Source organism: Castor canadensis, chromosome 2 (genome assembly GCF_047511655.1).
Source record: "Castor canadensis chromosome 2, mCasCan1.hap1v2, whole genome shotgun sequence".
Taxonomy (NCBI): domain Eukaryota; kingdom Metazoa; phylum Chordata; class Mammalia; order Rodentia; family Castoridae; genus Castor; species Castor canadensis.
The window spans coordinates 181,300,225-181,312,354 of NC_133387.1; the positions used below are offsets into that span (position 1 = coordinate 181,300,225).

Below are 12,130 nucleotides of genomic sequence, written 5' to 3' on the forward strand. Positions count from 1 at the left end.
AAAAAAAAATCAACAAAGAAACTTCAGAATTAAACTACACTATAGAAGAAATAGACTTAAGAGCCATCTACAGATAGTCCATCCAATAACAGAATGCATATTCTTTTTTCAATAGCTCATGGAACTTTCTACAAAATAGATCATATTTTAGGTCACAAAGAAAATCTCAACAAATGACAAAAAATTGAAATAATTTCTTTCATCTTATCAGCTCATAAGGAGTGAAACCAGAAATCAATAGCATGAGAAACTATATCAATACATGGAGATTGAAAATATACTATTAAATAACTTGAGGGTCATTGAAAAAATCAGAGAGAAAATTTTAAAAATTCCTAGACTCAAATAAAAATGGAAATACAATATATCAGAATCTGTGGGATACAACAGAGTGAAGTTTATAGCTATGAATGCCTACATTAAAAAATAAGAGAGATCACAAATACTCTAATGATGCATCTCAAGGGCTTATAAAAATAAGAACAAGCAAAGACAAGAAATAATAAAGATCACAGCTGAAATTCATGAAATAGAGTGTAAGACATGATACAAGTCGATAAAACAAAGATTTGGTTCTTTGAAAAGACAAAATCTTAACCAAACTAATGAAAAGAAAGAGAGAAGACCAAAATTAATAGAATTAGAAATGAGAAAGAGGATATTACAACCATCACCACTGAAATCCAGAGGACCATTAGATATTATTATACTATAACAAGTTGGAAAATCTAAAAGAAATGGATAAATTTCCAGATACATATGAATTATCAAAATTGAACTGAGAAGATATTAAAAAAACTTAAACAGATCAATAACAAGTAATGACATTTATGCAGTAATAAAAAGTCTCCCAACAAAGAAAAGCCCAGGACCAGAGAGATTCACTATGGAATTTTGCCAGATCTTTAAACAACTAACACCAATACTCCTCAGACTAGTCCATAAAATAGAAAGAGAAGAAATTCTTTGAAAGTCATTCTATGAAGCCAGTATTATCCTGAAAGCAAAAGTGGATAAAGATATAATAAAAAATAAAACTATAAGTCAATATCCTTGATAGATGTAGACACAAAAATCCTCAACGAAATACTTGCAAACCAAATTTAACAACATATTTTTAAAAGATCAACTTGGTTTCATTTACAGGGAAAAAAGGGTGACTCAACATATGTTTATCAATGAACATAATACAGCACATGAATAGAATCAGATACAAAACTCATATTGTCATCTCAATAGATGAAGAAAAAGCATTTGACAAAATTCAATATCACTTCATGATAAAAGCCCTGAAAAAAGTAAATATAGAAGTATCATCTGTTTAGAAGTACCCCAACATAATAAACACCATATGTGACAAGCCCATAGCCAACATCATCCTGAATAGGGGAAAACCAAAAGCATTTACTCTAAAATCAGGAATGAGAACAGGATGTCTACCTTATCATCTTATTCAATATAGTACTTTTGAAATTTTAGACAGAGAAATAAGGCAAGAAAAAGATATGAAAGAGTTAGAAATAGGAAAGAAAGAGGTCAAATTATCTCTATTTGCAGATGATATGATCGTATACTTAGAAGACCCAAATACCCCACCAGAAGATTTTTAGATCTGATAAACAAATTCAGCAAATAGTAGGATACAAAATTAACATACAAAAATCAGTAGCTTTTATGTACACCAATAATGAACCCACTGAGAAAGAAATCAGGAAAACAATCCCATTCACAACAGCTTAAAAAGAATAAACCTAACCAAAAAGGCAAAAGGCCTCTACAATGAAAACTATAAAACCCTGAAGAAATAAGTGCAAGATGACACTAGGAGATGAAAGAACCTCCCTTGTTCATGAATCAGCAAAATTACCATTGTAAAAAATGACCGTATTACTGAATGTTATCTATAAAGTCAATGAAATAACCATCAAAATAGCAATAATATTCTTCACTGAACTAGAAAAAAAAGTTTGAAAATTCCAGTGGAAGCACAAAAGACCATAAATAGTCAAAACAATTCTGAGCAAAAAAGAGCAAAACTGGAGCTATCATAATACCTGATTTGAAATTAGAAATAAAACCAGCATGATACTGGCATAAAAACAGTCACCTAGTCCAACAGAATTCAGGTCTCAGAAATAAACACAAGCATCCTCAGCCATCTGATTCTCAGCAAACATGCCAAAAACATATGTTGGAGAAAAGATAGACTCTTTAACAAATGATGCTGGGGAAAAAATGAATGTCCACATATAGATTGAAACTATGTATCTATCACTCACCCTGTATTAAAAAAACAACTGAAAGTAGATCAAGGACCTTAATGTAAGACCTGAAACTCTTAAATTACAGAGAGAAACAGTGTAAACACTTCAGTGTATAGAACTCCAATAGCTCGGGAATAAGAGCAAGAATTGACAAATGGGATTGCGTCAAACGAAAAAGCTTCTGCACAGCAAAGGAAAAAAATCAACAGAGACAACCTATAAAATGGAAAAGACTCTGGCAGTTGTTCATCAAACAAAAGGTTACAGTTTAGACTATCATATTCTAGAGCTCAAAAAACTGAACATCAAAAGAACAAGTAATCCAACCAAGAAATGAGCAAGTGAACTGAACAGATACTTTTCAAAAGAAGTACAAGTGGCAAATAAATACATGAAAAAGAAGTCAATATATTTAGTCATATATAATTTCAAAAATATATTTAATCAATATATTTGCGTCAGGGAAATGCAAAACAAAATTACACTGAGGTCAGGCATGGTGGTACACTTCTAGAATCTTGACTACTCAGGAGGCAGAGATAGGAGGATCACTGTTCAAGACCAGCACAGGCAAACGTCCCCAAGACCCTATTTCAATAATAAGCCAAGCATGGTGACAGTCACCTGTGCTCCCAGCTACTCAAGAGGAATGTGATTTGAGGCCAGATGGGGAAAAGGTATAAGTCCCTATCTGAAAAACAAACAAAAAGCACATTGACTAGGAGGATGGCTCAAGTGGTAGAGCACTTCTTAGCAAGCATGAGACTCTGAGTTCAAACCAAAACAAAACAAAAAAAAAAACAAAAAACTACACTGAGATTCCATCTCAACCCAGTCAGAATGACTATCATCAAGATAACAAAATACAACAAATGCTGGTGAGGATTCAGGGGAAAAGGAACCCTATACATTGGTGGTAGAAATGTAAATTAGTCCAGCCACGATGGAAATCAGTATGGAGGTTTTTCAAAAAACTACAAATAAAACTGCCATATGATCCAGCTATACCACTCATAGGCATATACCTAAAGGAATAAAAGTCAGCATACAATAGAAAATACCTGTATACCTATGTCTATCACATCACTATTCACAATAGCCAACTTATAGAATCAGTCTAAGTGTCTGTCAGTGGATGACTGGATAAGGAAAGTGTAGTCTGTATACACAACGGAGTATTATTTAGCTATAAAGAAGAATGAGATCATGTCATTTGCAGGGAAATGAATGGAACTGGAAATCACTATGTTAGGCAAATTAAACAAGACTCAGAAAGACAACTATCTCATGTTTTCTCTCCTATGTGGAATCCAGAAGGAAAAAAAAGATCATGCAAGTAGAAAGGGGACTGTTAAGAAAGAAGAAGGAGACCAGGGGAAGGAGGGAGGGAGGACAAGAGAGGGTAATGGGTAGGGGGAGGTGTGAATGAGATCAAAGTACTTTAAGTGCATGTATAAAAAAGCCATAGTGAAATCCGTTATTTTGTACAATTAAATACGCAAGAAAGTCGAGCTACTGGTTAGGGCAGGCTCTAGCATGGGGGGCTTCTGGGGTGCTGATGGTCTGTTTTCACTCTGGGCTCAGGTTACACTCTGTATTCAAACACCTTGTGCTTGTTCACTTTTCTTTATCTCCCCAACACACATAAAATGTCCTGGTCACACTCAGCACCTCGCAGTTTCCCGTGCGCCCTGGGCCTGAGGCATGATCTTCTCCTCTGCCTGCACATCACCAGAATCACGCCTCTTGCTGTGTCCAGCACAGCAGCCTGTGGTGGCTCTGAGATAGGCAGCACTCTGCCCTGTCTGGCTGTTGGCTTTATGGGCCTCCACCTGGGATTACTGTGGCTCCATAGGGCAAGGACTGTTTCTGGTTTCCAGATGCATCCCCAGAGTCACCTTATACACCACAGCTACACAGTACCTATTTGTTCAGTGAACGGGAAGCCCTCAAGCAATCCCTGCTGGAGGGAGACAGGGAGACAAAGGAGGATAGAGGGAGAAGGAGGCAGGTAAAGGAAACTCCACTATGAGCAAATCAGACACAGAATCTTTTGTCTTCTCCTTCCTGGGTGTGGGTGCAAGGATAGGTTAAAGGGAACACAGACTCCAGGGAAGCTAAGCATTCTTACTCATTATGCATAAAATCACAGAGAAAATTACTCAGTGATTGTCTCCCCACTAGGATGTAAGCTCAGCCGAGGTGGGGTTGTATACTCATCCCTGTGGCCAAGGTGGTGTCACAAGGACCCAGACCTGGAGTTCTCAGCCTGCATGGAGTCCCATTCGCTCCTGGTAGAGCAAGAGGCATCTGATGTCCCAGACAGAAAGAGAGTTATCTATCATACTGTAATCTCTAGGACCATTTCTTTTCTACTCCTAAAGTAATAAAATAGTTTTAGTTAATCAAAGCCACACTGTTTGGTTTTCAGACTAAATTCAAATTTCTTGGTGCTTTTTTTATTTTTACAGAAGATCTGAAAGGTTCATTTTTCTGCTCTCATATGGAATCAGTTAAGACAGGGGAGGAAAGCAGAGAAATCAGAGATCTGTTCAACCCTGGCTGCACTTAATTTTGAGCTTTGAACTTCACTTTTCTTGCTCGGGGCTTCCTCATCTGCAATAGCACTTATTTGATGGATTAAATACAACCAAGACTGGAAAATGCTTTGCAAACCACTGAGCCTTCCATATGTGCAACATGGTAGCTCTTTTTAATCTTGAAAGGTTTGGGGGAGACTATTTTTCACCAGAGTTATACAGGTCAGTACCAACAGCAGTCCAGGACCTCAGCCATCATTATTCTGAAATGTAGTCTCCAGCTTCAGTCTGGCTTCAGGGTCATGAATGGTAAAAGCCGTGCTTTCACGAACTGAGTGTAACTCTTCCATCAAATAAAATTTACACTAGCTAATCTTATACCTATTTAGCAGTCAGCTCAATAATTATTGTGCAGCATGCTGATCAGGCATAAATAGAAAGTATTTGATGTAAATGACTGTATTCTGCATTGCTTTTACATAGCCTAACCAGATTTTTACAGTTCTTTCCTCTTTGACAGCCCATTTATCTACCGGACAAAATTTATGGAGGCTGAACAATATGCCAGGCACTGTTCTAGGTCCTGGGGCTACATTTAAACATGGAAGGACAAGAGTTCAGAGACACAGTCTTCCCATGTGATGAGGCCATTGTTTTGAATACCTTGGAGTCACCATGTCATTACACTGTGGCAGAGCCAGGGCTGGAGTAAAGCTAGGCACTGGGCCTTACTAAGCCACTACAGTTGGGCACTGTGCCCCTCAGATCCTATTTCCTCATCCACTGTAAACACAGGAAGAGCAATGCCTACCTCCGGGGTGAAGATCACCAGGCAAGCAGGGAACAATTCGAACTTTTCCACCTGTGTCCCCAGTGCCTGGCACAGGCTGGCACATAGTAGGCACTCACAAAATATCTGTTGAAATAATGAAAGAACCCAATCAGAGAATGTACGTGGAGATGCTCTGTCAGCTACCAGGTATTTAACTGTGATGAGTTACATTTAGGGCCCTTGCCCACGAGGACTTTACAGTTCAGAGATAATTTCTACCCCCACACAAGCTCTCCTTTGACCTCCTAGTACTCACTGCCCATGCTGGAGGACACCATTTATTACACTGCCCTGTGGCAGCCCAAAAGACATGCTATGGAGCAATGGATCTACCCAAGATGTCTCCTCATCCTAACACCAAAAACTAACACTTCTTCCAGAAGGGGTATCTAATGTGCACATTTTCACAGTGGCAACACTTCTCAAGATGTTCCTCCAATGTCTCTTTCAGAGCGAATCATCTCTGACCCCCCTGCCCACAGGGCAGGCTTTTATCCCTCTTATTCACAGCTGCAACTCCAGCACCTTGGACAGTGACTGGTACGCTCTGCCACAAACACTGTTCTCAGAGCTGTAAAATGAACAAGTGATTATTTAACTTCACGCTTATTTCTGCCATGGGGGGCATGCATCCACCTGACATACTTGCTATGGGGCCTTTTTTTATGAGTAGAAGCTCAATAAATGTTTGCTGATTCACGCTCAGTGGCCAGTTGATAGAGCTAAGAAGCAGAGCCTGCCGACAGCTCACCACACTCCTGCAGTGGCGCAAGCTCTCTGGACCCCTTGCCTGCTTGTGCTGAATGGCTTCTCCTCTCCTGACTCGCCAGTGGTCCTTCCACTGCTGTCTCTCTTATCCTCATAGGGCCACTACATCATTAATCATGATTTTCCCAGGGTGGGAGAGAGAAGAGGCTGACAGCCATCAGACAGTGTTTGGTGGTGGGGAGGACACAGGAAACCAGAGGGGCAGCCAGATTAATTACAGGTTTTCTCTCAGCTGTGGGCAACAAGATCTTGATTACTCCTCCTGACGCTCCAGGCTCCTCAAGACAAATGGATGTGGGCTTCGCCACTGTTCTCTGACTCCCCCTGGCTGGGAGAAACCCCAAGCAAAAGCCAGCAGCTTGTATAGAGTATACAGGCTGGTAGGGAGGCCAGAGCAGGGGAACAGATCACCCCAGGCCCTGGGCCTCCTTGAGAGAGGATCATCCTTCGTGGCCTAATACAGTTGGACAGCACTTTGTAGATATCTTGTCTCTCTGGCAACAAGCAGCGTCATGTCGGGATTAATGGCTGCCTTGGGAGTCAAAGACCTGGGTGCTCACTAACTCTGGCAGTCAACTCTTTGACTTTCAGTTTCTGAGCCTGTAAAATGAGGGAATTAGACTAGATATTCTCTGGGATTCTTTTGTGCTTTGAATTGAACTTGTGAAAACACGGTATTTATTGGATATTTACTATGTGCAAAGAACTGTTTCAGAGTCATCGGCTCCTAGGAAGAATCTTATGAGGTTGGCATGCTCCTTCTGCCCCCTTGCACGCTTAGAACCCAAGGGTAGAAAGGCCGAGTGAGTTGCCGAGGTCACGCAGCTGGTAAATGGAGAAACAGGGCCATGGTTCCAGGCCCTGTTCTCACCCACCACTCTCTACACCCCCCTCCTCTTTGTGTCCTAGAAGCTGACACTTGAAGAAATGTTGGAACGTTGTCGTGACAGCTATCATGTTGGAGAACAAGGCAAGTCCAGCGAAAGCAGACCTCAGCCCATCTGTACCTCTTGCCGAATCAGGAGCAGAGAAGGAGTCTGGGAGTGCCCTCTGGAAAAGCAATTGACCTGGTGTCCTTGACTTTTAGCATTTCCCACAAGGAGATGCTACTGGGGGCATCACATCCTGGGGGTGTGATGAGTTCAGACGTGGCAGGTTAGCTGGAAGAGATCCACAACACAGCCTAGAGCGAGGCCTGGTCTGACTCATTAGGATCAACTGAAGACAGTGGCTGGACTCACTGCCCAACTCAGGCCTAATTTTGACAATGGGGGTGGGGTAGTTCTGTGAGCTCTGCAGCTGTGGGTATCTGGTGGCCCCCAGGCCATGGGACTAGGAAGAGCCATTCTGAATTCTCAGGTGCTAATGAACCAGAGGAATGAGGACTCAGAGCCTATTCTCACCTCCAAACCACTCCCTGCTAGATTTCAGACAGAAACCCCTAAGGTACCTCTAAATAAATCTTTCTCATCAGAGGCCAGAGCAGCATCTCCAACTTCCCATCCCAGCTGTTACTACAAGTCCTTAACATCTCTGAGCTTCGCTTCCACAACTGAAAGACTGTCGATGATGAGGCCCCTCGGAAAGGTGGCTGTGCCTAAATCCTAGGCATAGTACAGTTAGTAGATGTGAACGTCCCTTCTTCCCTCCTATCACCTCTCCATCTCCATTCAACACTTCTGTCCAGGCCCTGTGCACAGCCGCCCTGGACCACGTCCACATCTTCTCCCAACAGGAAGGCCTTGCGTGGCTGTTCATTAGTGAACCCGAGCCCTCACTCCAAAGTGCAGCACCAAGACAAGCTCATCACCCCCAGAGGCTCTCCCTGTGGTCAGCTGTCCTCCTTCCCACTCAGTCCCAGCCTGCCACAGGATGAAAATCAGCAAATTGCAGGTGAGGACCTGGGTGACCTTGAATCTGTCACTTAACCTCTTAGGGCTTCCATTTCCTCTACCATGAAGTGGGGAAATTACACTCAGGCCATCTACCTTACAGGGTTGGTAAAAGGATCAAATGAGATAATGGGTGTGGAATTGCTTTGCAAATGAGTAAAGTGCTTTTGATGCACAATGGTGCATACTGTCTCCATACCCTGGACTGGCCAAAGCATATCATACACTTGTTACTACTATGATGTGTATTTCATTCATTCAAGGGATATTTTTGTCAAACTGCTTGACAAGCAGTTTTACAGGTCCCAGGATATAGTCCCTGTCCTCATAAGGCTTATAGTCTGGGAAAGTAAGAGACATGAATCAGGAGCCAGGCTTTGATGCACTCCTGTAATCCCAGATACTCAGGAGGTAGAGATAGGAGGATCTTGGTCTGAGTCCAGTCCAAGCAAAAGTGTGAGAACCTGTCTGAAAAGTAAACTAAAATTAAAAGAACTGGGGGTATGGCTCAAGTGGTAGAGCTCTTGCTGAGCAAGTATAAGGTCTGAGTTCAATTCCCAGTACACAGAGAGAGAGAGAAAGAGAGAGAGAGAGAGAGAGAGATGGATGAATCAAATATTCAGGAATTAGATGCCATTGTTACAGATGGTGGTGAAAGGAAGTACAGGAGGGTGGCAGGGAGGATGGCAGGGGATAACCTCTTTAATTTGCGTTAGCTTCAATGGGGGCCAGGTTTAGGGAGGAGATTAGGTCAGAGAAAACAGCACATCTCTGATGGGACATGTCATAGTGGGTTTCAGAAATAGCCAAGTGTCCACTGCAACAGAAAAGTCCAGAGCTTTTCTGTGTATCTGCTGCTGTGAAAGTGCCATGCCTCCCTTATTGGGTGTAGCCGCCCTAAGGACAGAGCCTGTGCTCTCTCTCTCTATCTCTATCTCTATCTCTCTCTCTAGCTCCCTGCAAACCTAGGTCTATGATAAGACTCTGCATCTAAAACAGATTTTCCCCATGAACCTTGTTCTGAACAGAGCATCCTTCACAGACAAAGCCAGGAAGCCTCAGCCTCCACATCTCCTGCCCACTGAGAAAGAGGTGGTCCGTGGTGAGATGGAGAGCTGCAATCAGTCAGGGGAGGTAGAACAATGGGAAGGGCAAGACTGGGCTCTGAATGGTGAAAAATGTTCCTGGCATTTATCTCAGGCCACCAGGCTGGGTCCTGGGGGAGATGAGATCCTGGCAGAGACCACGTGGCTTTCAAATAAAACAGCCCAGTACTAGAGCTTTGTGTAAGAGCCCAAAGACCTTGTAAAGGAGAGGCCACAGAGGAATCAAGTGGGCAAGAGGAAGAGAAGTGGAGAGAACAGCTTTTAGGACAGTGTTTTAATCACCTGCAGATAAACACAGCCCTCTCTCCTCTGCTGGGAATCTCCCCAATGTTGTGGGGAGAAAGGGCTGTCCTGCAGAGGCCCATCAAGCCCTTGAGCCAGGTGTGTGCACTGCAACCTTCCAGAAGGGGATCTGAAAGGAGCTGGGTAACTCAGCCTGGAGGAGAGGAGGGGTAGGATGACACTATGTGACAGGGATATAATCAGAATATCATCACTGAAAGCCAGAGAGGCTTCCAGACTCACAGAAAATGGTGCTCAGATCAAGACCAGAGGAAGGCACTTTGCTGAGTCCAGTGACAAGGAAGAAGTCCTGACACTAGAAGCTGTTGAGATATGGGTGGAACTCTTGTACCTTGACCTGACTTTGTCACCCTAAAATGGACACACCACCAGATCCATCCTGTCGTGGACCACTTTGCATACACATCAGCATTTTTCGTGTCTTAGATGCATGTGAGGCAGTAAAGCTCTATTGGTTTGTTCTTCTTAACTCCTAGGCAATCAAGGAGGCAGTTATCCCTAGACCCACACATTGCTTGGGGGAGACCCAGGACCAGCCCCTCAGTCCTCCCAGAGATAGAAAATCTAGAGAACAGAAAAACCAAAACTTTAAAATAAAGGTCCATGACAAAGTAAGTGGCATTTTCTTCAAAACTCAGAGTGCCAAGCTTATTTCAGTGTACTCACCCAAGCTCAGAACAATTGCTGGGAAGTGCCTAAGATGCACTGGCATGACCCGCCCTACCCCTTCCCTTCTGTCCAGCTCAATTACTGCTGATTGTCATCCACTTGGGCCAAGGCCTGGCACAGGCCTCCTGAGGGTCTGGGAGTAGAAAGTGCCTGCTGGCCAGCTGCTAGCCAGAGAGGGGCTAGACCGGCATGATCTGGAGGGGGCGGGAGCCTGTACTTCATTCTAAAGTGCTCTCTGAAGTTTGTTTTTTAACAGAGGTTGGGTTCCTTTTTCCATTAAAAAGTCTGCTTCAGAGTTTCCAAAACAAGCATTCCATTCTCTCCTTGGATAGCTCCAACACTACAGCATGTTCTTTCACCCCTCGCCTGGGTCGCCTTGCACAGCAAGGCGAACCACACCTTTGCTCAGACACAAGTGCTCAGTGGACACAGGCTTCTCCTGGCCTCTCTGGAACATTCCTCACCAGCCCAGTGGGAAGTTGAGCTGCTGCTGTCTACCCTCCCAGCCAGGCTCACCTTCTCCACCCTCCACCTGAGTCTACCTGCAGCCCCAGAACTTGCTGCTGTGGTTCCTGGCTGGATGCCTGTCCCTTGGCAAGAGGAGGCTTCTCCCTAAGGATGGAAGAGTCCTAAGGAACCACTACATTCAGTCTTTTCCAGGGGTCAAGATACAGAGGGCATCCACTCCAGGAGCTACTCTAGGCTTCTCCATTTGCCATGGGCCACAGAAAAGAGCATATCAGGACCCTGTCCCCTTCCCTCTGCTGTTGGTCTGAGCTGGCAAGTCTATGGATTGATAGTCCAAGGGCTAAAGGCTCTAATCTTGCTCCTTCTCCAGTCACCAGGGGAAATCCCGGACTTAGCTAAGTAAGGACTTGCCCTTGAACTTGATACTTCCAATACACACATCTCCAAAGGAACCACAGTGAAGGAGGACACAGGCCCTTAGCTGCCAGAAGTGGGGAAAAAGATAAATAGTGCTATACCTGCCCCAGAAGAGTGCTGTCACATGGAGGGGGACGATCCCAACATCCCCAGCACTGCAGCATCCATACACACCCTGGGCCTACCCAGGTTCTCAGATGTGCTGCCTTCCTCAAGCTGCTCTGGGAAACAGGTTGAACTTGTGCAAAGAGTACCACACCCCCAAGACACAGGACATATCACAGCAACCAAGCAGCTGTCACAGGCCAGGCCAGCCTGTGCTGAACAGGGAATAGGGCTGACGATCCAGGCAGAAAGACAGCCCAGTCCCCTGCAGCTAGAGCAAAAATCTTGGGAGATACAGGATACAGACTAGACCACAAACTAGGCCCCACATAGATATGCTGGGGAAAGCTAGGATCTCCACAGCATGGCAACCAAGCCAGCCTGGCAGGTGCCCATTGTGTGTGAGGGGCTTAGAGACAGGTAAGCCTAGGATTCCGGAAGGGTTGAGATTCTAGAAGGCCTCCAATGCCAAGGCTAAAGAGGTTAGACTTTATCCTCCAGGCAATAAGGATCCACTGCAAGTTTCTGGTAAGGGAGACCAAAGGAAATCTACACCATGAAGGGCCCAACAAGGTTAATGCACACCCAGTCACATATGAGGAGCATGTGAGTGTGGTGGAAGCCAGCTCTAAAGGGACCTGACCTGATGCCACCCAAAATCACAGTATGGGGATTTTCTCATCAACTGGAAAAAAAAAAAAGTTTCTGAGCAGACAAATGTTGGGAAGAATGTGTGCTCTGTAGATCTCCAAGGGGAGTGGAGCCC

At 43.9% G+C, this 12,130-nt stretch overlaps 1 protein-coding gene across 7 annotated transcripts in view; it reads right to left on the reverse strand.

The window, feature by feature from the left end:
* Grik4 (glutamate ionotropic receptor kainate type subunit 4) overlaps window positions 1-12,130 on the reverse strand; it is a 422,725-nt gene that overhangs the window by 294,426 nt on the left and 116,169 nt on the right. For 6 of the 7 annotated variants that reach the window (XM_074066528.1, XM_074066527.1, XM_074066526.1 and 3 more), the window contains exon 2: window positions 5,616-5,720. The exons of the other annotated variant lie outside the window; for it this stretch is intronic. The gene's annotated coding sequence lies outside the window, so the exon portion shown is untranslated. The remainder of the gene's footprint in view (window positions 1-5,615; window positions 5,721-12,130) is intronic. 7 annotated transcript variants of the gene reach the window in all.